At 41.0% G+C, this 27,066-nt stretch overlaps 1 long non-coding RNA gene across 1 annotated transcript in view; it reads right to left on the reverse strand.

Moving 5' to 3' along the window:
- Positions 1-6,036: 6,036 nt before the first annotated feature.
- LOC136863093 (uncharacterized) overlaps positions 6,037-27,066 on the reverse strand; it is a 104,823-nt gene continuing 83,793 nt past the window's right edge. The window contains exon 3 of the long non-coding RNA XR_010859144.2: positions 6,037-6,084. This is a non-coding gene — a long non-coding RNA (uncharacterized lncRNA). The remainder of the gene's footprint in view (positions 6,085-27,066) is intronic.

A 27,066-nucleotide genomic window follows, 5' to 3' on the forward strand; every position in this document is an offset into this window, starting at 1 on the left:
TATTCAAATCACCGTTAGCTCAGTACCCAATATTGGATAACCCTCACGTTCATGCAACTAATGGTTCCATAATCTTAGGTAAAAACTTTCCAGCTGGTAAGGGCTATGCGCAAAACATGACCTAAATATTACTTAGCTAACACTCTTCGCATTGCATATACTACTGCAGACACTGCCATCACTCAAGTCACTTCGCAAAAACACCTAATCTAAGATTTGAGGATATACAGCCGACATCTTAAACCTATCGTCAGGCCTACCTAAGGGATACACACCCTAACACTAACCTCTTTGTACATACACACACCTTCATAAACCTATCGTTGAGCGTGAACTAGGATGTCTCGTCATCAGTATACTCTTAGGATAACATGTGACGTCCTAAATCTATTGTGGGGGCGGAAATTGGGTTATCTACGCTTCCTGTAGAATGTCAGGCGAAAGCGTAACTTCAAACACACTCTTAGATATTTTAGCTGTAAACCTGGTCGAAACTAATAGCACGCAATGAAACAAATCTTGCCACAGAATGAACACATGTCGGAAAATACAACTAAGTCCCTATCTTGTTAATAAAACGTGGAAATGAAAATAAATAACGCGTGGCAAGCAATCCACAACTCAAACACGATCTCGACATGCGCAATGACGTTTGGAAAAATAATGATTTTTAACACACGTCTAACATTACATGAATATTGCCAAACAGTAATCATCACCACCGCAAAAATCCACACTATAATTCTAGGTTAAGGCCCAAACTTCGCCTACCATCTCACTATTCCAAATATCCATATCCATAAACTATCCAGTGAAGCGAAATTCGATGAGTCTACACAGCCAAACTATCGCTTTAAGAACGTTCAATATCTCATCCCACAATGTTTCCGAATAATGATAAATTATCGTCTCGTAGTATCTGAAATTCTCCGAGTGGAAATTTGTCATTACAGTCAAATAACACGAACCGTGTATTCAGAATGCTCTGCTACCCTTGATGTCGTATACTATAATATTAAACTGGTCACTTGGATTTAACTGCCAAGAGTTACAATCTTCAACAGAAACTGTTTTTCACTGGGGATCTTAACTTGAAATCATAATGTGCGTCAGAGAGCACTCACTTCGAACCAACCTTCGCCTGGTCAGCTGTTCCGGATTGTTAGCGGAATATACTACAGTCTGCAACAGAAATATCACATTTAATATACAGCCTGTCTCAAAAATTCTTCTTCACCAGCAAATATATAGCCTGTCTCAAAAATGCATTCTCATCACCTGTCACGGCGGTATTTCACATGAAATACAGGCTTCCTCTGCCTTCAACATCTATACAACTCTTATCTCAACATATCATTCCGACTCAATCCCTTTTCTTCTGTTCCAAGACTTTTCAAACCTCAATCCTCTCGTGACAAACAACTTTTATAAAAATTCTTTTTCATTTATTTTTACTACAACTTTCGGACCTCAGGAATATAACACCACAACGTGATTTCCTATATCACCGACATACACAATGTCACAAAATTTAACTTTCCATGAATAAAACATACCTTTATCAGACTTCACTGGATTTCGAGACACATGAAAACCTTATTGAACATAACTGTTAAATACACCTTTAACATAGAAAATTTTATCCCGCGGTAATTATTATTATTATTACTATTATTATTATTATTATTATTATTATTATTATTTCGACAAAAAATTATAAACTCATACGATATTCGAAATTAAGACATTCGCCACGACTACATGATCGTTATCACCCTCCTAATTTTTCTCAGTTTGAACAATATCTCAAAGAATATTAACAGATTATTTAAACTTCGCATTTTATACTTTCTCGACATAAATTTTACAGCCCTGAAGAGTTTCACACGACGACCAGAAATGTAATACATTCGCCTGATCATTATTAAATAGAAATTCAACACACGCACTGAACATTTATTGGGACAAACAAATTCTAACTACAACATTGATACAAATATATTTACAAAACTGCAATCGTAGTCATCATCCTGGATTCTGGCTGCATTGAGCCAGATGACCTCGTGCTTAGCCTTCCATGGCTACATTTGACATCATCTTTTTATATATATACAACTTAAGCTTATTGATTTTACACTAGGTGTCGATTAACACCGCAAATACCGCATTTTCTTGGCGTTTAACATGCGACGAGCACGCCTCTCAAATGGCGACTGCCACAGTTTTCCCAGGACCCTGCTGTCGTTTACACTTCTGCTAGCCAGGTGTTCCAAACAGATAAGAAAATCAGACCTCGCGGCCAGCCTCCAGACTTCACTTTTGACAAATATTAAACGCACATAATTGTAACACAGAGAGAAACTCAGCTACGTATTTTAACCAAATACCTAAACCTTGAAAGTTTTCATCGGCGGCAGTTCAGAAAAATTTCTATCACATTCTACTTGAACCATACACGAATAAGTAACAAGTTATTTTGAGACAGAAACCCCGAACTTTCTTGCAGACGAATGACGTGGGCTTCGCCGTTCAGACAATCAGACAGAGTGTGTAAAATATGCGGAGGGAGGTTTCTTTTATACCCTCTGGGAGGGACGCCACCCTCTCCTCGAGGCTCGGTTATGTAATCTACTAATTCCACATCCACTGGACCAAATTTCTTTAAATTAATTCCATAACTTCGGACAGACTTACGATTCATTACGGTGTTAATTTCATATTTTTCCCATACTTGCAACGAGCGAAATGAATTATTTCTGCCCTGGCGTTTCGCGGCATTTTTCGTCATCCATCGGCCTTCACACGCTTCACTAATTCGGGAGCAGGACGCAAACTTTTCTTCAGGCTTAACTGCATTTATATTTACCCTGGGGATTTTATCTTCACATGCAGTTTATGAATAATTTCGATCCTTTATTCCTGGATTTACCATGTCTCCAAAATCTCTCGTTATGAAGTCTTTCTCGAAATTGACAAATTATCCAATACTCGAGGTCCACCGAAGTATCCCGGTATTTCACGAGTTCGTGGCTCGCTTGTCACGGAGAGTACGTTCCCACGAGACAGAGAGGCACTTAAAATTTAAAAAACATGGCTACTCTCAAAAAGTTGTTTGTAGCTGGAATAAATATTTGTAATTATTAAATGTTTACATCGTAGAATTATGGGTTCAGTAGTATACTTAATTGATTAAAGGGAAAAGACTACAGGTTAATATCTGCCATCGCAAATGTGCCATGCTGGTCCATTAATAACCGGTGTAATCGCCTGATTGTTGAATGCAGGCATGCAGACGTGCATGCATTGTGTCGTATAGGTGGCGGATTTCAGCTTGTGGGATGGAGTTCCATGCCTGTTGTACTTGGTCGGTCAATACAGGTACGGTTAATGCCGGTTGTGAATGACGCTGGAGTTTTCGCCCAATGATATCTCATACGTGCTCGATTGGGGACAGATTGGAGGATCAAGCAGGCCAAGGCAACATGACAAAACTCTTGAGAGCACGTTGGGTTACAACAGCGGCATTGGGCGTACATTATCCTGTTGGAAAACACTCCCGAGATTGCTGTTCATGAATGGCAACACAACAGGGCGAATCACCAGACGGACGTGCACATCTGAAGTCAGGGTGCCCAGGGTTTGCTGTTCATGAATGGCAGCACAACATGTCGAATCAGCAGACGGACGTAGACATCTGCAATCATGTGCTTGGGATAACCACGAGAGTGCTCCTGCTGTCATAGGAAATTGCTCCCCAGACCAAAACTGCCGGTGTGTCCAGTGTGTCGACACCGCAGACACCACTGAAGTCGCATATAGCGGTTGTTTGGGGTAAGTGGAATGCGCGCCGCAGGACGTCTGGCTCGGAGCTGTCCTTTAAGTAAAAGATTTCGAACAGTTCGTTGCGTCACTGTGGTGTCAACTGCCGCTCGAATTGCTGCTGCAGACGCAGTTCGCTGCGCCACAGCCACACGACGAATACGGCGCTCCTCACTCTCGGTGGTGCCACGGGGACGTCCGGAGGTCGTTCCTCTTGTGAGCGTACCTTCTCGTGATCATTGCTGTCAGCACGCATGCGCAGTGGAAACATTCCTGCGATGTCATTCTGCAATAGCGCGGACGGAAAATTCACCTTCACGTAGTCCTATTATACGGCCTCGTTCAACCACAGTGAGCTGTTGATACTCGTCTCTTCGTCATCGTAAGGCATTCTTGACCCACTCACAGTCACTCCGTCCAATCTCACAGGTAACTAACGCTCTCGCACAGTACAGGCCGTATTTAAAGCAAACCTGATGTGCAACATCATGGGGCCGCTACTAGCGCCACGCTAAAGCGATTTGCGGGAAATTAGAAACGTCGTCATCTTTTGAATGTATAAACACGCCTACCAACGTTCGTTAATCGTTTGGATACTTTTTCCGCCAGTGTAGTTAATAGGTTTTTCGAAGTGATCTGTTGTGTTAGAATGCTAAATGACCGCTGTAAAATATGAGTCAGATGATGATGATGATGATGATGATGATATTGCTTTTACGTCCCTCTAACTACTTGTGCGGTTTTCGGAGACGCCAAGGTGGCGGAATGTTGTGCCGCGAAAGTTCTTTTCCGTGCCGATAAATCTACTGACACGGGGCTGACGTATTTGAGCACATTCAAATACCTCAGGACTGAGCCAGGATCAAACCTGTCAACTTGGGCTCAGAAAACCAGCCCTTCAACCGTCGGAGCCACTCAGCCCGGCACGGACATCAAATGACAAGGAGGAAGGGACATTTTCTAGAAGGAGAGAGTATGTAGTCATCGTGGATGATTCGGTAAGATACCAATAATATTTGATAATTGAAAATGCGCCCAAGGTTCAATATTAATATTTTTAAAAGCTTTTAACAGCTTCATTTTGCGTAAGTATGGCAGAGAGTTTTCTTTGAAAGATAATTACAACGTTTTATGAAGCATTTACGTAGCCTAAACTCCGCGTCTGTAAAAGCTTGTTCATCCCCCCGTTTAGACTTAGAGGAAGTGAACGTACATTAATTGTTATCACAAATCTACGCTCGCGATATATTCCAGTCACGACTACGTTGATACGTTATTCATACTTTCAAAATCATAGCAAATGTCATCACAGTCACAACACGTGTATAACAAGCGAATTCCTGAAAGAAGAAAATAGACAGTCAATACATTTCTGAGCCTTGAACGAAGTCATTGTGCAACTGGGGAACTGCGAAACCTCCTATCAGAGAGACTATTAGAGATACTCCTATAATATCTGAACAAAATGTAGAGGTTGTCGTTGTCGATCTCCAGAATGCCCCTCATAGTGGTACACAGGCACTTTGTACAACAGGGTAACATCACTCGGTCATCTGTTATACGAATATTACATAACGATGAATTTCAACTGTACCATCGATTTTTACATCTGGATCTCCACAATCTGACTTCGACACTCCGAGAGAAAAGTTTATCAACTGTCCTCTTTTCACATGACTCATGATTTCACAACGGCGCTACGTAACGTCGGATACAAACTGACTATTCAGGGCCAAATAAGAAGCCAGTCTTTGGAAATTAGCAGGAATGTGCCCGTACTATACGCGCAATAAAAGAGGTAACAATGAAGGGTACAGCCTGGGATTTGAACCTGTCTCAGCTTGGCTCATTGTTATCGGTGCCCGCTTTTGCGGCCGTAGTTAGTGCGAGGCTTGACACTCGGTTTAAGTACTCAGACTATACGGTATATGTTCGCAGGCTTAATGTGCGCTTCCAGTTCTAACGCGTTAATCGCAACTATGACCGTTGAATGAATTGATTAGATTTCCATTCACTGAATTATAATTTGCGCTAATGAACTTGTCTTTATTTTCAAACTTAAACCCAATTACATTGTTGTTCTAGTCCTGTATAGGAACGGGGACCGATATTATCAGGTGGTCTATAAACTGCCGGCTTCATGGAAGTTAATTGTAAAGGACTGAAGGACCATTCTGTATTATGGATAGATTGTTATGAGCAGAAGATGTGCACTTACCTGCATTTCTGGAGTTGGTGTCGATGTGAACGCCCGTGCTGTTTCACCTGGAACGAAAATTAATTTTATATTATAACATTTTCCTTCTTCTACCACTTTTCCCACGCCCTAGTGGGGTTGTGGGTGCGAACTGTCTCATATGTGGATTTGACCCTGTTTTACTGCCTTTCCTGACACCAACCGTATGTGGAGGGATATATTCGCTATTGCGTGTTTCTGTGGTGGTTGTTAGTGTGGTGTGGTGCGGTGTGTTATGTTTTTTTATGTGAATATGGAGAGGAGTGTGCTGGAACACACAGTCTGCGAGTCAGAGTAATTAACCAGACACGATTAATATCCCTGGCTCGGCCTGGAATCGAACCCAAGATTTTCTGAACCGAAGGCCTCAATGTTGATCATTCAGCCAAGCATTCGGACATATTATATTATATTATATTATATTATATTATATTATATTATATTATATTATATTATATTATATTATATTATATTATATTATATTATATTATATTATATTATATTAATGGCTGTCTCTACATGGCGGGGCTCAGGCTATGAAGCCTGCTATTATGGCACACCATATAATTGTACACCTGTGTAAAAAGAACATTATAACGACTTAAAATTAAAAATAGGTTTAATATAATTTAAAATTAACGTTAAATGTAATTTAACTGAAATGTAAAGTATCATAATTTGTTTTTACACATTTTAAAATGAATTTATAGTATTTACTATTATTAAAACTATACCTCGAAAACTGTCAATGTTACTAATCTTACATTTACATTTTATTCATTTGACTTAATCTAACATTTGAGGGTACTTCTTGGAGTGAATTATTCTGAATATAGATAAACGTTCCAGCACATTCTTTTGAATACCTTTAGGTTGCTTATGTCTCTAATTTCATCCTGGAGGGAATTCCAGGAACTTATGGTCCCCGGTAAAAATGAGTTGTTATACATCCTACTGTGGTGAATTTGGATGGACAACAGGGATCGTGTTGATGACCTTGCGGGTGTTCTACCTGAGGGAAAGAGCTGGCTGAAATCTATTCTCAGGTAGTATGGTTTACCTGTTCGCAGTATTTTGTGCAGAAGAGAAACAGCATGGTGCTTACGTCTATCGCATAATCTTAACCAGGACAGCTGATGGAGGGATGGGCTGACGTGGGAATGGAGTGGAACGTTTAGAATGAATCGACTGCAGGCATTATGCGCCCGTTGAAGATTAGAACCAAGTGAATAACTGATGTTATTATAGACTACGTCACCATAATCAAATATTGGTAGTATTAGTCCCTGAACGAGCAGTTTCCTGGTTTTGACAGGAAGAAAGTCCCTCAGTTTGTGTAGTGAGTGTAATGAGCCGAATACACGTTGACAGATTTTTGTTACGTGCTCTGACCAAGTTAAATACTTATCAAAAATTATTCCAAAGTTCTTAACGGAGTCTTTCAGTGTTATAGGTGTTTCATTGATCTTGATAACCGGTATATTGACACATTCTAACTTGGCATGCGCTTTTTTAGATCCTATTATGATGGCTTGCGATTTTAATGGGTTTACCTTCAGGCAGTGGCTACCAGTCCTTTCGTTAATGTTAAATAAGTATTCGTTTAATTTCATGGTTGCTGCTCGTAAGTCATTCGGCTTGGTATGAATATACAATTGGATGTCGTCTGCGTATAAGTGATATTTACAGTTCGTCAGTTGTTCTGATAGGTCATTCATGTATAGGGAGAACAGAAGCGGTGATAACACCCCACCCTGTGCCACCCCCACCTCAGTATTTATCCATCTAGACATATTGCCTCCCACTGACACACATTGTTTACGTCCCCTGAGATAGGAAAGTACCCAGCATAATACATTAGAAAATTTCATCGTTTCTAATTTGGCTAGTAAAATGTCTTTGTCTACGCAGTCAAATGCCTTTGTAAGGTCGAGAAGAATTAGAATTGTCATCTGTCCGTTATCCATTGCTAGCTGAATGTCGTTAGTTACTTTTACTAATGTTGTGTTGGTACTGTAATTCGATTTAATCCTGATTGATATCTGTCGAGTAAGTTATGATGTAAGAGATAGTCTGCCATTTGTTTGTGTACTAGTTTTTCCAGTACTTTTCCTAATATAGAGATGATACTAACAGGCCGGTAATCGCCAAAGGTTATAGGGGTACTATTTTTCAGCAAGGGTCTGAAGATGGCATTTTTCCCGTTCTCAGGAAAGATTCCCGTCATAAGAGAGGTGTTAATAATGTGCGTTATTGTAGGAAGAATGATGTCTAGAATTTTTCTTAAAAGGAACAGGTTTTTTCCGTCGTGTCCAGTAGACCCTGATTTTATGTCATTGAGGGCGCTCTTTACATCACCTGGAGTCATGTGAGAGAAGTAGAATGTTTCTCCACCATGCTTTCTCTTTGAAGATATTTTGTCAATAGTGGCTCTCTTGGTATTTCCGTTCGTCTGGACGTTTCTTGAGCTAAAATAATTATTCAGATCGTCCAAAGGTACATTACAGTTACTATCCTTTGTCTTTGTTTTATTTAGACCCATATCGCGGAAAGTTTCCCATACAGCTGCCGAGTTATGTGTATTTAAAACTTCGTACGAGTAGCGTAGTTTAGCGTTTCTTATCATCTGCGTTGTTTAATTTCGGAGTCTTTTATATTTCTCGAAATTGTCCTGTGTTGGATATTTCACATAGTAGCTATAGGCTACGTCTCTGTCTTTCATTTAATCAAGAATTTCTTGATTGAGCCAAGGGTTAGAAGGTCGTTTTACTCGAGCAGTACGTAATGGGGCATGTCTATCGTATAAAGTTAAGAGAAGTTTGTTAAAATGAGATACTTTGTCGTCAATGTCCTTTATATACTGAACTGTGTGCCATGGTGTGCTCAGAGCGTCCTCAATGAGGGCTTCTTCGTTCAAATTTTTGAAATCTCTGTATGTGATTATCTTAGGCTTGTATTTTGGACACTTCAAAGAGTATGCAGCGTAAATCATATCATGGCGGGAAAGGCCTGGCACAGGCGTCTGTCCATGTGACAATATACGGTCTTTATTGTTTACAACGACTAGGTCAAGGAGTGCGTGCTAGGTTGCAACATGGTGTGTGGGTTGTAAGAGCGGAATTGTCATATTAATGGATTCAAACATGCATGTTAGTCGCCTAGTTTCAGTAGTTGCATTTGTCAGGCCAGTGTTAAAATCTCCCATTAAAACCATGTGTTCATACTTGGATATTAAATCCTGTAGGGCTTCCTCTAGTTCCGTTGTGTTTCCGGTCTTCGGTGGGCGACACACGACACCGAGTAAACACTTCGTACCACGAATTCAATTTCTACGAACAAGAACTCCGGTCTGTGAGAGTATTCACTTGGCGATTTGAATATTACCTTGTATTTCAAATCGTCACGTATGAATCTTCCGACTCCGCCTCCAGGCTTTCCTTCTCTATCGTTCCTAATTAAAGTGTATCCACTCGTTTTAGCCAGTGCTGAAGGGATAGACTGAAGCAGCCATGATTCTGAAATCATTATAGCATGCAGATTACAGGTTGAAAATATTTCGGAGAATTCTGAGAAATGTGGGACAATGCTCTGTGTATTGACATGTGCTATTTGTAGAGAAGTAGGGTAGGGCGCAAGAATGTCTTTGATACGGTTAGCGGTATTCTTCTTTTTTTTGCTAGGGGCTTTACGGCGCACCGACACAGATAGGTCTTATGGCGACGATGGGATAGGAAAGGCCTAGGAGTTGGAAGGAAGCGGCCGTGGCCTTAATTAAGGTACAGCCCCAGCATTTGCCTGGTGTGAAAATGGGAAACCACGGAAAACCATTTTCAGGGCTGACGATAGTGGGATTCGAACCTACTATCTCCCGGATGCAAGCTCACAGCCGCGCGCCTCTACGCGCACGGCCAACTCGCCCGGTGCGGTATTCTTCGAGGGGGCTGGCACGACGGGATAATGACCTGCCTGGGACAATGGTGAAAGTAGGCTGAAATTAGAGACATTTGTTTTCTGGTTGCTTAATGCTGTCAACTTGAACGTTAAATTATGACAATTGATAGTAAGAAGTACCTACTACAACTATAAGAATAGCACCTAAATTAACACTACAACTATGCGGAAAATTAACTTAAGTGAACTAAAATAACTATGGCGGTCATTATATTGCAGAGAGTCTGCTCATGGCTAGTGAATACTCTTCAAATCTGAACGATTAGTAATGGCTATTTTTCGGTTCCCATGTTTTACATATATAATCCCATCTCTAAACCATACGTTCTGGACGGTCAATTTTGCGAATGCGTCCTGAAGAATTCGGAGTCTTGCTGGAGTTGGTTTCTCGCGGATGGTTTTATTCGAGCCCTTAAGTTTCTTTTTGTTCGTGAACATAGCGTTTCTCTTACGGTATGATACAAACTTGACAATTATAGGTCGCGGACGCCCGTTCTGGTTTTTCCCAACCCTGCGAGACCTATCAATGTCATCCACGGAAAGACTGACCCCGATTTCTTTCGCAATGTCTAGAACTAAGTTGTCAGTGTTCTCGTCAGCAGTTTCCGGTATACCGAACACACGTACGCACTGCCTTCTTTGATATTGTTCCAAACAGTCAGTTTTATCCTGCAGTTCAGTTTTCAGATCACTGATTGTTTTGTGCCGCTCTTCCAGAGCCCTCCTAAGTTCTTCAATTACACTCGTATTAAAATTAATAGTCTCCTTTAATTGATCAATAACTGACTTTGTTACCTGGTCTTGGATAAGGTTTACAAGCGTGCCAAGTGTCTCCTTGCTGCTCAGCGCTTCTTGTACGGCCTGCTTAACTATGGCTTCCATTGGTACTTGCTTCACCTTGCGTGGTATTATTAATTTATTGAATTTTTGCCTTACGCTTTCACCAATCACCAATTACATTATATTACATTATATTATCATTAAGGCGTTGGAGTCTAAACGGTCTGATACCGTGGTTACTCGGTTCGAGTCCCGTTCGTTTAAAACAAATTTTACCATCAGAATGTTGGCCGGCAGGGAGGGGAGGTGGTGATATATAATTGCTAATCACTAGATTGGGTTCCAGAAGCCTGGATTAAATGCCAAACCTCTCCGCAGTGTTCATATGGAGTGAGGGCATATGACGCTGTTGATGGTGATTCGTCCGCCAGAAGGGGGCGTTAAGACTTGAGCAGACCCCTTGGTGCTATTCGACAGGAGTACGCTATGAGCCGGCACCGGGTTTCAACCTCTCCCTTCCTACTTTCATATATCACGTCATTCGAGGTTGACGTCAGGAACGGCATCCGGTTATAAAAACCCAACACGACAGATTAATCTCTTCGAGAGTTTTTCAAAGAAATAACGCCATGCCATAGGCTTCCGGCACTTAAAACTACTGCTGTGATGCTAAATCCCGATACCCGGACTTCTCTTAAATTATCTAGAAATTGAAGGGATGATAAGGAAATAGCATTACCAAATCTGCACGGCATTCCACTTTTGTATTTCAAAGAACCCATTTCTCTTGATGAATCCAAGAGCAGAGACGTGTTTGTACGTAATTAGCGAGTGAGTCTCCAGCTCAGGATTTCAAGAAAATAAAAGTTATTTTCTCTGGCTGAGGTCTTGCCGGATGTTTTTCTTGCTAGACAGTGTACCTCACTTGGCAATGCAGAAAAATTAGCTACGTAAACATTTCATACTGGTTGGTGAACGCATTGTTTATCAAAACTGAAATAAAAGGAAGGAAGGAAGGAAGGAAGGAATTGAACAGATGACACAACAGCCGACTGATCACTTCAGTAGCTTCCCATCAAGGCGTCCGTGGTTTGAATCACGACAACTACTACTACTACTACTACTACTACTACTACTACTACTACTACTACTGAAATGTTTTTATTCTTCCCATGAAGAGGAGGTAGTCCTCTTAGACGGTGACGCCGTCTCTCAACCGCCAGATTTGTTAGGATGAAGGAGATGCATGGAGAAGGTGGGGGAGTTGGCGGCCGTGGCCTATACTAGGAACTGTACCGACATTCGCCTTAGTGCAGGAGAATGGAAAACCACGGAAAACCATTCTCAGGACAGCCGACGGTTGGGGCCAGCCGTGAGGCGAAGTCCTGTACCGTCTCCCGAATCCCGAATGCAAAGGCGCACAGCCACGTTAGAGTCGCGGCCACCCCTCCTCTGCTCGGTTGGACGGTCAGAGTGCAGAGCTCTTGGACCACGGACCAGCCATCGCCATCTATGGGCCGAGACCCACTTTGCATCTACCGACGATCCCGACAATACATGGGGAATTTATATGTCCCTGCGACTCGGAGTTCATATAAAGCCGGAAAACGTGTGGCTATGATGACGAAAACAAGAAGCACTTAAAACTGTATGTTTTCTTGTTAATATTAAAGGAACTGACCATCTTTTGCAAGAGGCTGCTGGCACACAAGGAGGCACCGATTTACTTGCATTTTGGAGAGGTGAAATCATGGTTTAGAAGTACAGTATATAGAGTTTAGGGTGCCAATAACCCGCAATTTTCGGGATATTCACGAGTGCTGAAAATGGTGTCGTGTCAATGGAAGGCTACACCTATGCATTACGCAGCTCCGTGATAAGACACAGGAATTGATTTACGAACCCAGGTTCGAACCCCCATTTCCCACGAATGTTTTTGTCGTTAATTATAACTATATTTGTTATTTATTAAGTTTATTTGTGTTCCAAAATTATTAGAAGTTAACTGTCATTTTATAGCACATTTCAACTTCTTTAAAGGCATTTACTATTATTGTTGCCATTGCATTTACAGTATAAAATGAAATTAACGCAACACAAGCTTGTATGTAGTTGTTTTTATCAAAGGATCACTGAATTTTCCAAATATTGCCACATAATATATTATAAAATCTTAATTGTCCTTGTTCTTGTGAAAAATGTACAGAATAAACTAAAATGCAGTAGCCATTTGATAAAAACTACACAAATTCGTGTATTTTTATGTTCATGTTTATTATGTACTATAATTAGATTGATTATGAATAAAACAATATAATATGTTTAAAAATAATGAAAAGTACCTTAAGAAAGAAAATGAGCTCCAATAGTAAGAGTTATGAAACAAAAATGAATTTAACAAATAGCAAATATTTTAATTATTGGAGAAAAAAACATTCGCGGGCATCGAATTTCGAACCAGGGTCCGTAAAATGTGATCCCTGCGTCTTTTCACACAGCTTCCGTTAGACACCGGTATAGTATTCGTTATATATAGTTGACATACCGTTTATAATATACGCGCGCGCGTGTGTGTTTGTGTGTGTGTCCAAAACTTGTCCCGTTTTCTGCGGGGTCGTGTATGAATTGGGATGAATCTCCGCTGTGAGTTTTTACGACCATTCTGATGTCAACCACATCAGTGGAGTTAGTGAGATAAAATGAAAGACGTACCGTATGATAGTAGGAATGGAGAGGATGAAACCCGGCTCCAGCACATAGCCTACGCTTGTCGAATAGAACAATAATCGTGAATATTTCTAAACTTGGGAGGGGTGTTATTGACACCCTAAATTAGTATTATTCTTCCTGGCCTTTTTCCCAACTTTTGTGGTCGGCACTTCGTGTCGTGTCGCGTCGTGTCGTGTCGTGTCGTGTCGCGTCGTGTCGTGTCGTGTCGTGTCGTGTCGCGTCGTGTCGCGTCGTGTCGCGCCGCGTCGTGTCGTGTTGATTGGGACAAACGCAAACACCCTGTTCCCAGGTCAGATGAAATAAACTTACGCTACTAAAATCCCCAGCCCTTTCAGGAATCAAACCAAGGACCGTCTGAACCGAAGGACTCAACGCTGACCATTCAGCCAAACGGCCGGATTATTGGCACCCTACATTTTGTATCACTTTAAATCGTTAGAAATGTCGCTTCATATCTGCAAAGCGCAAATAAATCGGTGATGTACAGAGCATGGTGCCTCGTTGTTAGTGCGTCTCCTTAGACATAGTACTTTGTAAGTTCTCGAGTTTTTTTATCGCTGATGGAGAATGAGGCTCCTAGCAGCTCTTGGGCTTATGACTCAAAACACAAAACATTGTTTCTCGAGTAAGTACACCATGATTTAGGAAACAACATACTTAAAACTCAAAGTAAAGCTATGAATTCTAGGGTAGTTGATATACGAGATTAGGTAGTGTGGTAACTGAAATGAACAGACATCAGGTGTAAGTATTCTTCCTCTAGTATTCTAAGCGGGCAAGGCAGTGGTGCACGAAGGTCTCATAGTCACGCAGCTTTTGTGTTACACAAGTGTTTAACCAGAGATTAGGCTCCGCTAGTTTAATCCTACCTTCGTATCAAAGAGCATGTACTCCATTCCAGGGATATCAGTAGATGTAGTGAATTTAGTTTCCAACGAAAAATACTCAATATGGATTTAACTTACAACAAAAAGGCATATTTCATAGTCATTGCATTCTGAAGTACAAACTACTTTAATCTATAAAGGGCCAGTTTGAGTTGCTCACATGGTAGAGCTTTGGATTTCTGAGACCAAGTTGACCCGCCCGATCCCGGCTTAGTCTGGTGGTAAGGTCAGCCGTTTCGATATATTTACCTCCAAGTAAAAGAACTCCTGCTAGCAAAAATCTCTGTCACCTCGGTGTCACCTAGAACTCCAAAAGCAGTTAGTGGGATGTAGAACCTATAACATTATTATAACTTATCTGAACCCAGACAACAAATGTGCCAGACAGTGGACCTGTGCCTATCGGATATCTAAGATGAGTTCTCTACGATGATTCCCATTCCTTTAACATACCATATGACGGACGATCTATTATATTTGTTAGTAGTAGTAGTAGTAGTAGTAGTAGTAGTATTAAAAGAGGAAGGCAACGAAACCAATCCCGACCGATGCTTCCTGGAGTTTTGAAATATTAAATAATATTTCTTTGCTTTGCATTTCACATAAAAATGGTAATCACGTGGCTATGGCCACGATATCGACAGTCACGTTAAACTACGAGATTATTCGTTACTGTAACGTGTTAATGCCTCTCTAACTCGTGAAATGTACAGTATATTATAACATAATCTCTATATCTCCTCACACAGGTCTCTGCTATTCGAGCACTCTTAAATGTCAGCCGACTCTGCAAGGATTCTAATATCTAGTGTTATTATTTCTGCGTTCTACTAACTACTTTTGACGGTTTTCGGAGACGCCGAGATGCCGGAATGTTGTCCCTCAAGAGTTCATTTACGTGCCAGTAAATCTATAAACACGAGGCTTACGTATTTGAGCACCTTCAAATACCACAGAACTGAGCCAGGATCGAACCTGCCAAGTTGGGATCAGAAAGCCAGCGCCTCAACCGTCTGAGCCACTCAGTCCGACGTTCAAGAGTTCAATTCCGTAAACTTGAGCAAAGCATTCTCGCAATTCCCTTTAAAACAATAATCACCAACGTGATGGTTTCATGAAGTTCCAATAAGGGAAAAAACGAGTGTACCATGTTTTATGTCCGACAGTGTATTCTAAATACTTTACCAAGTAGGCCTAGTTAAGGAGCAGGAGTAAAAGGCAAGATTATTATTTCTGTCTGGCTTCATTAGACAACCCATCCCTCTCCCCATCGAAAGGATGAAGAGATAAGCTACTTACCAATAATGAAAAAACACACAATGTATGTTCAGAGTTCGTACCTATTGCTAAAATGTGTCTGAATTCTTTGCCTTCATTGAGAGAAGTAGGCAATGCAATCATTGATCAGAGACCATTCCTATCAATCAATTAATCAATCATCACTGATCTGTATTTATCTCTTGTTTACCTCGTCTCTCATTAAATAATTGTTAAAAAATAGGACATTTATTGAACACAACCGTTGGTAAATTTTAGCAATCCCCAAACCCTCTTCCTAAATTTGGATATTTATTGAACATAACCGTTGGTAAATTATTGCAATCCCCAAACCCTATTCCTATTAACGACTATTTGCCCCTATTTGTCCTCCTGAATTCCAAGTTTACTTTCATATTGTGATCTTTTCTACCTTTAAAAACACCACTCAAACTTATTAGTCTACCAATGTCATTCCACGCCATCTTTCCACCGACAGTTCGGAAAGTACCGCTTAGTCGAGCAGCTCGTCTCCCTTCCCCAAGTCTTCCCAGTCCAAACACCGCAACTTTTTCGTAACGCTACTGTTTTGCCGGAAATCACCCAGAACAAATCGAGCTGTTTTCTCTCAATTTTTTCCAGTTCTCGAATCAAGTAATCCTACTGATGTCCCCATACACTGGAACCATACTCTAGTTCAGGTCCTACCAGGGTCATATATGCCCCCTCCTTTACATCCTTACTATAAATACAAACCATGAATTTCCTCATAACCATGCGAAGAGCTCTGTACCCTTTATTTACAATCCCATTTATGTGGTTACCCCAATGAACATGTTTCCTTCTATTAACACCTTGCAGCGATCCCGAACTTTACCGAGCAAGTGGCCGCGCGGTTTGGGTGACGTAGCTGTGAGTCTCCATTCCGGAGACAGTGGATTCGAACTCCACTGTCTGTAGCCCTGATTAGTCCACTTCCTTCTCACTCCTAGCCACTTCATGATATCCCCTACCCTCCTTGTCTTACTTAACTTTCCTGTCGCCATAAGACCTATCTGTGTCGGTGCGACGTAAAGCAAAAAGGAACTTTCACCCCAACAACTGTCCGACTCGTTGGCTGAATGGTCAGCGTACTGGCCTTCGGTTTAGAAGGTCCCGGGTTCGATTCCCGGCCGGGTCGGGGATTTTAACCTTCATTGGTTAATTCCACCGGGGGCTGGGTGTTTGTGCTGTCCCCAACTTCCCTGCAACTCACACACCACACATAACACTATCCTCCACCAATAACACGCAGTTACGGGCTGCACTCGGCTAGAAATAGCCACACGAAATTATTATTACCCCATCAACTCAGTAATTGAAACTGAAAGGACTTTTCCTATTAGTGAAACTCACAACCTGACTTTCAACCCCGTTTATCATCATACTATTTCCTGCTGTCCATCTCACAACATTATCAAGGTCTATTTGCGATTGCTCACAATCGTGTAACAAATTTTTTCCTCTGTACAGTAGAACAACATCCGCAAAAAGCCTTATCTCCGCTTCTAGTTCTTTAATAATATAATTTATACATACAGGGGCCCGTGACCTTAGACGTTAGGTATCATCATCGTTTATACGTATAAGGTTCAGAAACACTGCCTTGAGGAATTCATCCCTTTACGATTACAGGATCAGATAATGCTTTACACACTCTTATTCTCTGAGTTCTATTTTCTAGAAATATAGCCACCCATTCAGTCACTCTTTTATCTAGTCCAATTACAAACATCTCTGCCAGGAGCGTCCCATGATCTACACCATCAAATACCTTAGATTGGTCAACTGCGATACAGCTCATTTTTCCTCATAAATCTAAGATGCCAGCTTCAACTCGCTGGAATCCTACAAGTTGAGCTTCAGTGGAATAACCTTTCCTAAACCCGAATTGTCTTCTATCGAGCCAGTTATGAATTTCGCAAACATGTCTAATATAATGAGAAATAATGATTTCCCAAACCGTATATGAAACACATACCAAACTCACTGGCTTGTAATTTACGGCTTTATGTTTATTACCCTTTCATTTAAACACACCGGCAAATATAGCAACTCACCATTCATTTGATATAGCTCCTTCATGTAAACAGTAATCAAATAAATACTCCAGATATTATATTATATCCCAACCCATTGTCTTTAGTATATCCCCAGAAATCTTATCAATTCCAGTTGCTTTTCTAGTTTTCAAATTGTTTATCTCATTGTAAATATCTTTGTTATCCTAGGTAAATTACAATACTTCGTTAGTATTAGTCACCTCCTCTATCTGGACATTATCCTTTTAACCAACAATCCTTGCGACCGCTGACTGAATACTTCTGCCTTCCGTATACCCTCACATATACACACCTCTTGTTCATTAATGATTCATGGAATGTTTTTATTGGAACCTCTTTCTGCTTTAAAGTACCTATATATACCCTTCCATTTATCACTAAAATGTGTATGGCTGCCAATTATGGTTGCCGTTATGTTATCCGTAGCTGACTTCTTCACTAGATTCAATTTCCTAGTAAGTTCCTTCAATTTCTCCCTACTTCCACACCCATTTCTAACTATGTCTTTCCCATATGTACGTCCTTTCTAGTCTCTTTATTTCTCTGTTATAATATAGCGCGACTTTACCATTCCTTACAAATTTAAACGTACATGCCTACATACCTGTTTTCACATTCCTCAACAATTGCTTTAAACCCATCTCACAGTCTGTTTACATGTTTGTTTGTCCTTTCCCACCAATAATAATTACTTTTTGTTAAACCCTCATGCCTGCCATATCAACCATATGGTACTGAGTAATAGTCCAACTTTTACGACTTTCCTTTCTATAACATTTTTTAAACACAACAAAAAACAGCTTCTTGATCACCAATAGTATCTATTACTTCAGTTTCTCTATAGAGCTCATCTGGTTTTACCAGCACAACTTCCAGAATATTCTTCCTTCTAGTTATTTCCATCACTTTCTAATTCAGCCGTCCTTCCAAGATTAACTTATTTGTCATTTGTTGGTCATGCATCCTGTCGTTCGCATTACCTTCCCAGTTGACATTTGGTAAATTGAAATCACCAACTGGAATCACGTGCCTTTTCGTATCGCTACCTACATAAGTGATATCTTATCAAATAATTCTGAATCAGCGTCTGCACCACCACTTCCAGGTCTGTACACTCCAAAAATATCAAGTTGCTTATTGCTTTTAGAGATGAGCCTCACACGTAGAATTTCATGTGTCTTTAACTACTTTGTACCTTACAAATTTCTCTTTCACCACAATGATACCCACCCCCATTCCAGTCTGTCTCTACGATAAGCACTCCAGTTCCATACGAAAATTTCTGCAACAATGATATCACTTCTCAACCACGATTCAGCTGCTATTAAAATAACTGGCAAGTATATATATTACTTAAATCTATCCCCTTCTCTACAATACTTCTACAGTTTAACACTAACTTATGGATTCATGATCGGAGCTCGAAGCACAATCCCTAAATTTCTAGTACAGATATGGTATTTTCTCTGTCTCAACCGGGCACGACTTCACGACATCGCTATCGCCGCAATGCGAGGTTCAATAATCATACTCCGCAATCATCTATAGGACTACAGCATTTGACGGACCGTACATCACGCCACATTCCAAATTTATGCCTGAGCCTTGTGATTGTCGTTATTTCTATCTGGCACATTTGCAAGTTCACCAATGACTTCGAAGGTATAATATTGTGTAGTCGAAATACTTTGTCCTTGTGGTAGCCTCCTCACGGGGAAGTTGTATTAGTAGTCTTCGCTACTTGACTTCCAGATTCATGTAACCTTATCACCGCTCCCTAGTCCAACCCGTTTCGCTGAATATACCTCCCTATAAAGATTCTAACTTATACGTAAGACTGCAGTTCAAGTGAAGGCCAGCTGAGCACAGATCCCTATCGTCTACCCACCCGTTAGGGCCTAGAAATCTAGCTCCCAGTATTAGTAGGTATAGTTGGATGATTCGGCGGCATCCGGTATTCGCTGGGCCCTGGAAGAGGCCTGATCCGGTGGGTGACGTCACAGCGCGGTGCGAGATGTTAGCTATGAACGCGCTCTTAACCTCACATGGGCTTACGCTGGCTATGTGTCCAAGCTTAACCTCACAGACTCCGGGTTCGACATCAGGCCTAAGGGGGTTAATCGTACAGACCCTAATTCGAAGACTAAGAGTACAAGCTTAACCTAAGGAATTAACAGTTCAACATCCGGTCTAACCGCATACGAGTGTAAGCCTAACCTAGCAGACTTCAAGTTCGATACACGGATTAACTGCACAAAAATGCAAGCCAAAGGTTTCGTTGACCACTCGTTAACTAAACCTAATCTAACCTCCCAGGCTCACCGCATAAGAATGTAAGCGCCCTGTACCCTTACCACCGTTCCCTAGTCCAACCCGTTTCCCTGAATATACCTCCCTATAAACCTGCTAGCATATACGTACCACTTCAGTCCAAGTGAAGGCCAGCTGAGCGCAAATCCCCTATCGTCTACCCACCCGTTAGGACCTAGAAATCTCGCTCCCAATGTTAGTAGCTGTAGTTGGGTTATATTCGATGCCAGAACTAACAGCTTAAAAGTGCAGGTCTAACGTTACGCTGACCACGCTTAACCTAACCTAACTCACACAATGGCGAAAATTGCAGGCTTAAGCTTACGCTGACCAGGCTTTACCCTAACAGGTTGCCCTTACCTACACCCTGAATAAAAGCGCAGGCTTAACCTTAAACTGACCATGCGTTGACCTAACCGGTTGCCCATCCCTACATCCATGCTAAAAGTACTGGCTTAACCTTACGCCAGGAGGTGCCGTAATGTTGGAAGCTATTTTACTGATGGGGGTAGGGATATGGTATAAGGCTAAATACATGTGCTTTATTCATTGTGGGGCGTAACGTTAGAAGCTGAACTCGGAACAAGATCGCGGCTACACACTGTACTGATGGGACAAGGGAGGTTGTTCAAGGCTTTATTCACAGTGGCATAACGTTGAAAGGCGTCCTTATGTCTTAGAGCTGAGCGCTTGAGTAAAGGTCAAAAGGGCTAATGGCTAAAAGGGAGAAAGGGCTAAATGTCGAAAGGAAAAAAGGGCTAAATGCCTAAATGACAAAAGGCCAAAATGAGAAAAGGGAAAAGGACTAACGGGCAAAAGACCTATGGAAATGAGCTATGGTCTATAGCTCAGAGCTGAACTTGGAACAAGATGGTGGCACGGGATTAGAGAGATGGTGTAAGGTTTAATACATGTGCCTTATTCATAGGGACATAACTTTAGAAAGCTACTTCAAGGTCTGTAAGCTGAGCGACTGCAGAGTTAATTGAGCTGATGCATAACGCGATGTTCGTTTTTACTGTTTAGAAACGGAATTTTTGATTGCAAGATTTCGAGCTTATAGATTTTAACTCTAGAGACTTTGGACTGTTGAGTATCATGCTAAGTAAATGACTGCGCATTTGAAATGTGCGCTTAATTGAAAACACCTAACGTTTGAGCTGCGAGAAACTTAAAAAATCCCCACCATGACTGGGAATCGAAATCGGCACTCTTTCCCTTGGACTGCTGTCTATCATAGTAAATAAATGATTGGGCGTTAAATTCAAAACACCAAACGGCCACTCTGGCCCACTACATGCAATCAGACGAATAAAGCGTAAGAGGTTTTTCTTTGGTTACTCTGTGACTGCATGTAATACCATAAAATCAGAGGACTAGAGCATAACATTTCCTTCTTTAAATACACTGCGACTACATGTAATACCACACAATCAGAGAAATAGAACGTTACATTTCCTTCTTTAAATACACTGCGACTACATGTAATCCCACACAATCAGAGAAATAGAACGTTACATTTCCTTCTTTAAATACACTGTGGCTACATGTAATATCATACAATCAGAGAAATAGAATATAACATTTCCTTCTTTAAATATACTGCGACTGTAACTAGATGTAATACCATGCAATGGGAGCACTAGAGCGTAACATTTCCCTTTAAAACACACTGTGACTACACGTAGAACCATACAATCAGAGAAACAGAACGTAACATTTCTTTCTTTAAATACACTATGACGACACGTATTTTTTTCAAGTTGCTTCGCATCGCACCGACACAGATAGGTTTCATGGTGACGATGGGACAGAAAAGGGCTAGGAGTTGGAAGGAATCGGCCGTGACCATAATTACAGAATAGCCCCAGCATTTTACAGGAGTGAAAGTAGAAAACCACGAAAACCATCTTCAGGGCTAACGACAGAGGGGTTCGAACACATTATCTCCCGAATATTGGATACTGGCCGCACTAAGGTGACTGCAGGTATCGAGATCGGTGACTACATACAAAACAGAACAATAGAGATTAACATTTCCTTCCTTGAATACACTGTCACTACACGTAATTCCATGCAATCAGAGGAATATTAAGGTCTAAAACAAAGCTCGTAAGTACGTTGAGAGAACCATGAAGTTCAGCAACAATGAACTTAGAAAATACTTGGATTATTCACCATGCTGGGTTACAGAGCGCAGGAACTTTTTATACACATAATTCTTTATGATAACTTTCTTCTAATATGCCATTACCATTCTTTGACTTTCAATTTATTTATTTTTTAGAATTATTCTGTATTTGTAGTCCTATAAATCAGCAAAGAATTAGTGGATAACTCAGGTGATACTAGACCTGATTGATGAAAGACGAAAATACAGGAATGCTAGAAATGAAGAGGGCAGAAAAGAATACAGGCGATTAAAGAATCAAGTGGATAGAAAGTGCAAGGTAGCTAAGGAAGAATGGCTGAAGGAGAAGTGCAAGGATGTCGAAGGTTGTATGGTTCTGGAAAGGTAGATGCTGCACACTGGAAAATCAAGGAAACCTTTGGAGAGAGGAAATCTAGGTGTATGAATATTAAGAGCTCAGATGGAAAGCCACTTCTAAGGAAAGAAGACAAAGCAGAAGGATGGCAGGAGCATATCCAACAGTTGTATCAAGGTAAAGGTGTAGATAATTTGTTCTGGAACAAGAAGAGACTGTTGATGCTGATGAAATGGGAGATCCAATTTTGGGGTCAGAGTTTGACAGAGCTGTGAGTGACCTAAATAGGAACAAGGCACCTGGAATTGATGACATTCCCTTTGAATTACTGACTGCCTTAGGAGAAACCAGCATGGCAAGGTTATTCCATGTAGTGTGCAAGATGTATGAGACAGAAGAAGTCCCATCCGATTTTCGGCAGAATGTTGTTATACCTATTCCCAAGAAAGCCGGTGCTGACAGGTGTGAAAACTACCGCACCATTAGTTTAGTATCTCATGCCTGCAAAATTTTAAGAGGTATTATTTACAGAAGAATGGAAAAACAAGTTGAAGCTGAGTTGGGAGAAGATCAATTTGGCTTCAGAAGAAATGTAGGAACACGTGAAGCAATCCTGACTTTACGTCCGATCTTAGAGGATCGAATCAAGAAGGACAAGCCCACGCACATGGCATTCGTGGATCTAGAAAAAGCATTCGATAATGTTGATTGGACCAAGCTATTTAAGATTCTGAAGATGATTGGTATCATAACGAGAACGAAGAAGTATCTACAATCTGTATAAAAATCAGTCTACAGTGATAAGAATCGACGGCTTTGAAAAAGAAGCAGCAATCCAGAAAGGAGTGAGGCAAGGCTGCAATTTGTCCCCGTCCTTTTCACTGTTTACATAGAACATGCAGTAAAGGAAATCAAAGAGGAATTTGGAAAGGGAATCACAATCCAAGGAGAGGAAATCAAAACCTTGAGATTTGCTGATGATATTGTTATTTTATCTGAGACTGCAGAAGATCTTGGGAAGCTGCTGAATGATATACTAACAATTTGTTGGTTGTTTTGATCCACCTTTTCAATACAAATTGCAGTTTGTGTTGCTAAGTTGTAATGTTACAACACTAACTTACCGGGACATGTTTCGCTTTTATTCACAAGCACCATCAGCCTATACAATTGCCTCAAGGTTTGTCATATTTGGATTGTTGTTAAAAATTTCATTGAATTGAATGTAAATCATTTTTTTTTTTGCTAGGGGCTTTACGTCGCACCGACACAGATAGGTCTTATGGCGACGATGGGATAGGAAAGGCCTAGGAGTTGGAAGGAAGCGGCCGTGGCCTTAATTAAGGTACAGCCCCAGCATTTGCCTGGTGTGAAAATGGGAAACCACGGAAAACCATCTTCAGGGCTGCCGATAGTGGGATTCGAACCTACTATCTCCCAGATGCAAGCTCACAGCCGCGCGCCTCTACGCGCACGGCCAACTCGCCCGGTGAATGTAAATCTAATTTCAGTGATAACAATATTTAAAACACAAGAATAATATACGCATTAAAAATTATGACATACATGGATGGATGGATGGATGGATGGACGGACGGACGGACGGACGGACGGACGGACGGACGGACGGACGGATGGACGGATGGATGGATGGATGGATGGATGGATGGATGGATGGATGGATGGATGGATGGATGGATGGATGGATGGATGGATGGATGGATGTGAAGTATCAACTGACGGGATTTAAGAATTTGAGGAACTATGTATATATTTACTTTCAGCAACATGCTTTTTTTATTCATGTTTCAAACAATTTTGACTAAGTTTAAAAACTCTCCGAAGAAAATAATTATGAATAAACGTGTGCATTTGTTCCAAAGTCGCTAACGAAACATTCTAATCACCTAATAAGAATGGTACTGAAAGCATTACATGGCTGTATCACATAGGAAAAGTAAACCATGCTATTGCTAACAGTGGTCATAGTATTATTTACAATGAAAATGAAATTAACAAAATGCCTTTCCATCAGCTTGAAACCTTCAAGGCTGTTTTACAGGGATATCTTCTGCACCAGATATATTTATGTAAAAATAATTTGACGACGCTATTCAAAGCACATGAAATAAACAGCAGAAAATTGAGCAGATATGGTATTTCGTGCATGCTTTCTGGTCGCCAGCGTCTATTAACAAAACCTAGCAAAATTTATTGGAAAATTCCGAGGCTTTTATATTACAGATACAGAAAGATTTATTTCTGTCACTAATACGAATTTTCAAAAAGTCACTAAATATCTTTTTTAACAACTAAGAACTAAGAATATCTTGTCGTTGATAAATACAGTATTTACTGTAATATTCGTCAGATACCGTGACAAAATCGCTGAATTTGTAACGTTGGGTATTGTCTGTATTGTGTTTGCCATATCGTCACTGCGCGAACAGCACCTCGTATTCCACCATGTGCTCCCTGTCCATTATCCTCTTGTACTGATCACGCCTCCCCGCCACGCATTGATAAGCAGTCCATCAGAACAGCGTTCGTTGTGGTCATTTTCCTGTAGCAATGCGTAAAGGAAGATGAAGCAAATGCATTATAGTGTAGGAGTGCGTAAATACTTCATGAAAATATACATTCCTACAGTTCGGTACGGTAAGGATAATTTTCCTTTACAAAGCGGTATAGGAAAATGAACAGAACGAACATTGTTCTGATGGACTGCATATCCATGTGTGGCTGAGAGGCGTGACCAGTCTTAAAGAAAATAATTGATAAGAACACCAGTGTGGGAGACGAGGTATTGCTCGCGTAGCGGCGATATGCTGTTGTGCTTGTTACATGCTGCACTCTAGTGAGTAAAACTGAAGCGTTGCGTTACGCGGCTACGGCTCTGCCTCAACCCTTAACAACACACACAAACCTAAGCCACATGGCCTTCTACATGTGTTCTGCACAGTGTCTTTCCACGCGGAGCTGGTGCCCGTGAGATCTGGGTCACACACTCAGACTAGCGCCACCAGAGCGCATGTCGGATTAGGCGCTCGTTCAAATTCAAGCGGGAAAAGATAAACCGTACATTTTTTGAAATTTAAATTTAATATAAACTGTTCCTGAGAGGGACAATTATCATATTCGTTCTTCATTACACTGGTGGTGCCATGGCACACCGGCGCTACCTCACGATTTGCCCTTGCTTCAAATACCACCAAACTGAGCCAGGATCGAACCCGCCAATTGAGCTCAGTGGGTGACGAAAATTGTCATTGAGGTGGGAAGTATCCGATTTCAACTTGATACGAAGCACGTGCTTGCAGGTGTAGAATTTGGTATGACCTGTTGGCTCATTATTTTCAGTAGTAACATCTTCAGAAAGCTTGTCTCGAGCATCACTCCTAATCGTAACTCGTTGCTGTCCAACAAGATTTTCATACGTGTTAGTACAGTTTCGTCCGGGATCGACATAGCTACTCCAGACAAACAGATTTAGCATGCCCTGTTCCATTAATAACACGCCGCGAACGTGTAACACTGCAAGTCGCAGACAACTGCGACTGTTCGGTGGCACGTAATCGATGGCTTAAGTTTCGCCACTGAGGCAGTCAGTCCACACTTGAGACAGCGTCCTCTTCACGCAGCTTCAAAATCTTAATAATGTAACACTAATAAACAAACAACCAATTGGCTGTGGCATGTGATTAACGGCATTAAAGCGGAAAATCTGAACACACGGTCGCACTTCAGTCTCGATTTAAGCCTTACAGCGCACAGTTGACAACAGTGCACGTATCTCGCTGCTTGGTAAGTCCCAAACTTAACTCTTTGCTCCAAATTGGTTCAAACCCTTTCCAGGTCAATCGGCTGAATCAGTCCAACGCGCTGGAGTCTATGAGTTTATCTGGACAAATCGAGCTTAATTAGACTCATTAGGCTCATGAGCTTGTTTGAGGTTTCTCAATTATGCAGTCTCTGTTTGAGTCGCGATCGTAGTTAGGCAACCACTCTGAGACCCACTTCATCTTCAATGCACGCATCTTTCGACCTACCTTCACGACCGAGAGCGAGGTAAATCACAAGGAACTACCTCGGTAAAGAATTCAAAGGACTGCAGTTCTTAAATTCTTGCCAGAATTCAAACGTGGTGAAATTCTACTTCAGACGTGCCAATAATTAAGCAAAATTAAATTCTACAGAACGCCTTTCGTAGGACTTGATATCATACGATAGTATTCCTCGTTAAGGATGACTTCAGGTCTGTCATTCTACATGTTGCATGTTGGGAAAAGCTAGTGCAATAACGGTAAATGTTACAACCTAAGTGTGGGCATTTTTAGGACTACTTTATGAATACTCGGCAAGTAACTGAAAATTATTGCGAGAGGAATAATTACATGGATTTACGTTTTATAGATCTAGAGAAGGGTGGAATAGAGTAACCCAGGAAATGATATCCATACTGAAAAATTATGACGTCAAAGGTAAGTTATTACCAGCAATCAAATTCC

The sequence above is a fragment of the Anabrus simplex genome, chromosome 2, assembly GCF_040414725.1.
Source record: "Anabrus simplex isolate iqAnaSimp1 chromosome 2, ASM4041472v1, whole genome shotgun sequence".
In the NCBI taxonomy this organism is placed as follows: Eukaryota; Metazoa; Arthropoda; class Insecta; order Orthoptera; family Tettigoniidae; genus Anabrus; species Anabrus simplex.